This window comes from Talpa europaea (assembly GCF_964194135.1).
Source record: "Talpa europaea genome assembly, chromosome: 1".
In the NCBI taxonomy this organism is placed as follows: domain Eukaryota; kingdom Metazoa; phylum Chordata; class Mammalia; order Eulipotyphla; family Talpidae; genus Talpa; species Talpa europaea.
The window spans coordinates 31,763,403-31,769,710 of NC_140073.1; positions in this window are offsets into that span (position 1 = coordinate 31,763,403).

Genomic DNA, 6,308 nt, shown 5'->3' on the forward strand with positions numbered 1-6,308 from the left:
AAAACTTAAATAAGGGACCAGGAAAATGAATAACTATAAGAAAGTAAAAATCAAAATCAACAAAAAACTATGAACCAGAGACACTTTTAGGGGGGCGGGGGCGGGAGGGGAGGGATTGGGGTCAGAATGGGGGGCTGCAATTGTATGGGGAATATAACAATAAAATTTATAAAAAAAAAAAAAAAGGAAAAAAAAAAAAAAGAAAAAAAAAAGAAAAGAAATGCTCAGCTATAGCCCATTTCCAAGGCCGCACTGCCCACCTGACCCCAGGAAGGCAGCAAGGAGCAGAAATAGATTTCAGGTGAGCCGCCTCACAAAGACAAGACCCAGGCACTCCTCGTGAGGAAAGCCTGGCTGACCCTGGGTTTGACTGGTAGGATCAGTGGATTAAAGCAGAACAAAAGGACACAAATGCAGAGCATGAGGACTCCATACCCTGTGCCCAGGAATCCAGCTCTACCCATTCCCCGTCAGGCTCACCACTACCAAAGGGATTGTAAATTGGTGACCTGATGGGGCAGAGTCCAGAATCGTCCGTGGGAATTTTTTAAATGAAGTTACTTTCCTTTAAAGGTCAATAGCTATTTACAGAGTTCTCTCTTCTGCGTCTAACTTCTAACTAGGACTTCAATCCTCAGGAAAATCTGATCATGACATTCATTTTCCCTATCTTCTCCGCACCTGCAAAACACTTAGTGCAATTCATGTTTCCTTCCCTCTCTATTGAAAAAAAGAGAGGTGGACGGACAGACAGACAGATAGATAATAGGTAGATGATTGCTAGACACATAAATGATAGATATATAGTCAGACAGACTGATAGACACAATATTCACTCAGCAGCACAACAAAGCTTGTTGTTCTCAATTTAGATCTAAACTGGAAAGAGAAGAGGAAGAATCCTATTTCTGAATCGAAGTCAGACATTCTGCTTTTGCCAGGAGTCCCTGTCTGTGCCAAGCACTTGTGCAGATATTGATAAGGTTAGGCTTTGCTTCTCATTCCTGTGTTTCTTGGTACCATGAGTGTCTTCAGTTCCATAAGAAGAGGTCAGGGGCTAGCCCTTTTATGATGCTCCAGCCAGCATAAGGAGGAGAAGTTCTCCAAACATCTCCAAAAGGATAAGAGCCAGGATTTGAACCCAGGCCTGTCTCCCATCAGACTCTGCCTCTCCACCCCTGCACTGTACCACAGCTATGCTTGGTGGGGTTCCTCGCACACCACTGTTTCATGTCCACATGTTCTTCTTTGTTGAGTGAATTGTGCTAGTTCTCTTTTTATTGGTTGAAGAGCTTCCTTAAGGAATTATTTTTTTAAAAGTTATATGGGTAGCAAACTTTCTGAGTCTGCCTTGCATTTTTCATTTTATGCCTTCATATAACAATTTCAATGGTTATAGATAAGGTATCTATCTTTCCTCCTCCAAACTCTGTGCTATTCTAGCATTTTAAGATAAGCTAGCTGATAAGAAATCCAATGGTGGTGTGACACTCCCTCCTTTGTAACTGGTTTGCTTTTCCTGTTTAAAACAGGGCAGGAGTTTTCTCTTGGTTAGTATTCCAATTTGCAGATGTATATAGGTTTGCACTTTCATAAAGACTTTTTAGATTCATGTGTTTCTTCTATTAGAACTTTCCCCCTTATGTTTCCCTGATTATTGTTTCTTTTCTATTCATTGTTCTCTACTTCAGAATCCTTAGTCTGTGAATCTTGAGCCTGCAAGCTCTAGCTCATATGTTTTTATATGTTGTTTATCTGCATAATTTCTAACTCTTTGTTTAGTTGTTTAGTTGTTTTCTAGTTCACTGATCATATTTTCAGCTCCTTCTACTACCCACTCTCTGTTGAATTTTATTTTTTTCCTTATAACTATTTTCTGTTATCTGATTTTCCCATTTTTTTGGTAAGCTCTCACTTATTGATTCAATATCATTTAAAATACCTCCAAGAATATTAATTAAACATTTAAAATTTTTCTGTTTCTTACATTAATCCTCTTTCAGTCAGAATTGTATTGTCTGAATTCACTGACTGATCCTCCCCCTTGAGCTGCTAATTTTCCTTGCAGTTCTGATATACTCTTGGTCTTTTCATAAATTCTAATGAGGATCTATGCTACTCTGGACTGGTGGTTTACTTGGATTTTGCCAGCAACTGTAGAGCTCACTACTTGAGTTCCTCTCCAAAGCCAGGTGTGTTAAGTTAGAAGTGATGGGTTTTGCGGTGATTCTCGCTTTGGGTGCACAGACCAAGTCCAGGCTAGTGGATCCTTCAGGCCCATGAATGGCATTGCTGATGCCCACCAATTCTCCACCACAAACAGTAGTGTTCACCCCTTGTGTAGCTGCTCTGTGTGAGACCAGCAAAACCCCCATGTACTTCTATTTGATCCCTCTCTGCATAATACCTTGCTCCCCCCTGCTCATACCTAATGCTTGCTTTTAATTTCATAGGCACCCCACAACTGCACTTGATTGGATTTTGTATGGAAAGGAGTAAGAATATCCCAGACAAAGAACAGGAAATGATAGGGGGCAGGGATGAGAGCTAGTATACATGCTGGGTCTTCCCTGGGCCCATCTGCCCTGTCTTAGAATCTTGAATGCACAGCTAGAGGGTCTAATCCTGGGTGCAGGCACGGAGTCAGTGCCACCAGCCATGGGTCCCTTATGTGCTCTATGGGAGAGGGTTTCCTAGGTCATTGGTTCAAGGTCAAAAGTCAGGCTATGTCCAAGCTTCCTACCTGACCAAGAACATTTGCCACATAACCCAAGTGCATCCAAAGTCCCCATCCATCCCAGTAACCACAGTAGTGGTGCTGGTGGCCCTGTCTGGGACTGTGTGTGGCTTCAACTCTCCTTGGGTCACACACAGTCATAGCCCGGCAGCACGGCCTGAACCAAGGCCACTTGTATCCCTGGTACTAAGGGAAAATGACTTATGATCCTCACAAAAGAAAGCCACATACAGGAAGTTACTCATTCCCACTCTCCTTGGAGTATACACAATGCCCAGTCTGGCCAGATAGAAGCTTTCACTTAACTCAGGATCTTCTCCCCCAGCCTTTACCTGGTGTAAAGCATATTTAAGATCACACACTAATTTATGGGCAGCTTTGAAATGGCCAGAATTAAGCTGTTTACAGTTGGACGAGCATTTAAGGCATAATTCTTGCCCCCAAGGAATTTGCAAAATCTTTGCCTGAATAAAGACTGCAACAGTAAAAAGTTACCATTCATCTAGTGCCCATCTATACATATCATACATATCTATAAACATTATCATACTATATTGTTTACTCATTGAAATAACACAGCAAAAAGAGTCACCAGGACTTTATGTTTCTGTCTGTATTGTATACGTAATGCTTGATCATCCGATATGAGAGTTGCAAACTAAAAGAAGCATCTAGTCATTAAGTGCCCTAGTAATCAAGAGATGGCAAACCAATAAAGGCTAGAACACTAAAAAATAAAATACTTAAAAAATTAAAAAATAAAAAGTACCTGACTATTACCTGAACAGATGTTCAGGCCCAAGAAGGATGAGGTGAGAGCAAATGCCAGAGAAACCAGCATCTATCTGGCCTTCACCACTAGAACCAGAGGCCTGGGAAGGATTCGGCCAGCCTTGATCCAGAATTGCCCAGAAGATGAGCTTAGAAGTTTTCTAACTAGGTTGGGAAAATTGCTCAGGGAGCTGAAAACTTCAGGGACTACCCTCTAAGTGTCTGGTGGGGGCACCAGAGTACCTGAAGGCCAAATACCTGTGACTCCAAGTAAGTCACTATGACACAGGGTGTCAGGATTTCCTTGGAAAACAAAGGAATTAACTATTAGGGATTATGGACCCCTCTGATAACCTGAAGGTTAAGGATTTGTTCCTCTGGGAGAAATATACATATATTTGGACAAAAATGTCAGGGATTATCCAGCATCATCTGCCGTACCCTCAAAAGACCCCAGGGAACAACCGCTGGACTAGATCTCTAATGATCATTTTTAAGTCTAAGCCAGATAAGTTGGGGTTCTTTTGGTAGGAGACATTGAATGCCAGATTCATGTAGTAAGATGCCATGGAATGTAATATCCAAGGCATGATGTTCTAGAAGTACCCACTGACCTCAGTTCCCTGTCTTCATCACCAGTGACCCAGGACAGAGCAAGTTTAATTTACCATGCACAACAGACATATGGATGCCCATTTGCTATGGAAGCTGGAAGAGATCTTTTCTGTTGCCCCAATGACCTGAACTCCCTAGACAAGCGTCTTGCTGACCCCACAGCAGCAAGTAACTTCATCTCAATGGCAAACATGGGCCACATGTGTGGTGGCAACAAGATAACAAGAGACACAAAATGCTCTTGGTTGTCAGGGCAGCTCACAGACTCATATACTTGCCTGTCTGACCTGCTCAGTTAACACCTGTCAATCACTCCAGTCTAGGCTGACAGTTGGTGGTAAGGGTTGAACATAAATTCCGGACCCTAGTGACACTGTGAACTAGGTTTGCCATCTCTTGCTTAAGTCATCAAGTCAGAGCTAAGGCCTTGTCTTAGTGGAAAGTCATCTACCTTTTGGGGCTGTGCCGGAAGGGGGTTTGGGGGTTGCAAGAAAAATTCCATGTGTGAGACAGGAAGACTTTTCACCCCTGGATGTGCAGGAGCATCACCTGGGGAAATCATAAACTATACAGGTATGGGGCCAGGTGAGTCTAGAGCTCAGCCCTGGGACTCATTTGTATCATGGCTGAGAACCACTGTCCAGGCAACAAAAACACTGAATCAGTCGGTCTGAGTGGCTCTCAGACCAAAGCCCCACTGAAAGCAGTCAGCAGTGAGTAGCACAAGCCATGTGCAGTAACAGAGAAGATGTTTAATTCCAGCTTGAGAGGGTTCCAGAAAGGCTTCTTAGAAGCCAGGTCCTGAAGACAGTGAGTCTTCCACAGGCAGACTGTATACAACACCTGTATATGATCTGCACCAAAGTCTAGTTTCCATCCACAGCCATATAGCTGGCCCCTTTACCTGTTTTACCTGTCCCCCCTCATCGCCTCCCTTCTGGTAGCCAGAAGTGTTCCGACCTCACCAAAAAAATTCTGAAATGCCTTTCCTATTGAACATGGCACCACAGGCCCTGCATTCTTTGAGGTTGATATAAAACAATTTCACCTTCAACACTTAATTCTTTGTTCTTGTGAAGGGCTGTTCTGGAATAGGAATTGGAGGTGAAAGAGGATGGGGGGTCGTGATAGATTTCTGAGCAATTTTTTTAATGTTTCAATATAGCATTTTTCATTTGCTCCCAAGAAATTCTTGGAGGTAGGCAAGAGAATTTTATAGATAGGGACACAGACCAAGAGAAGGCTCCTGCCAAAGGCCACGCAGGTGGGCGCAGTGAGAACAGGGGCCAGTTACGGATTCTGCTTACCCTGATATACCTTCTCCTTGGGACACAGAGCCTGGCCAGCTGCTCACCCAGAAATTTGGAGAGACGTACCATAGTGCTGTGCCCGGGCTCCAGAGGACAAGTGATGGAAATTCTCCATGTCAATAGACACTCACATCTGTTCATTCAACCAAGAACAAGAAACCAAAACTGCACAACAAAAGAGGAACCGGGCCCTGTCCTAGATTGATAAATGGAAAATCACATTCATCAGCAGAATCCTTCAGTGCCAAGACTACAGGAATAGTCAACACATGCTTACAAGTCCATACAGAGTCTTCCATACATACCACTTACAATGATGCTTTTGAAGAGTTTCTATTGACATTGAAAAATGTTCCCTCTATAATGTTCAATAAAATGAGAAGTGAGTTTATAGCATGATAAATGAATCCACTCATCTGCAAAGGTGGAAGGTACTGTTCTGAGCACCAAGGAATTAGCAGTGAACAAGACAAAGATCTTCCTCCTGTCAAGCTCCTTTTCTAGCGGGGGAGACAGACAATAGGCACCTAAGAAGGAGAGCACACAGGGTGTCAGACCGTTGTCAGGGGCATTGAGAAAAATGAATCAAGAAGAAAGAGTGATGGGAGAATTTTTTTCTCCTTTCTGTTTAACATACTTCCTAACACATGTAATCTGTATTTCTGTGGGTGCTTTGGTGGTGGGTGCGATGTGGTAACACATCAGAAAAGGTAGGAACCTATACACCTATATCATAGACAGTGTCATAAACCAATGTTAGCTCAATTTTTTAAAAAGTCTTAGAAAAAGTTCTGTGTAAAAAAGTGGGATATGAAAATTTAATGTAATAGTGTATACAAGGCTTAGTTCTTAAGTACTGAATAAAATAAATAAAT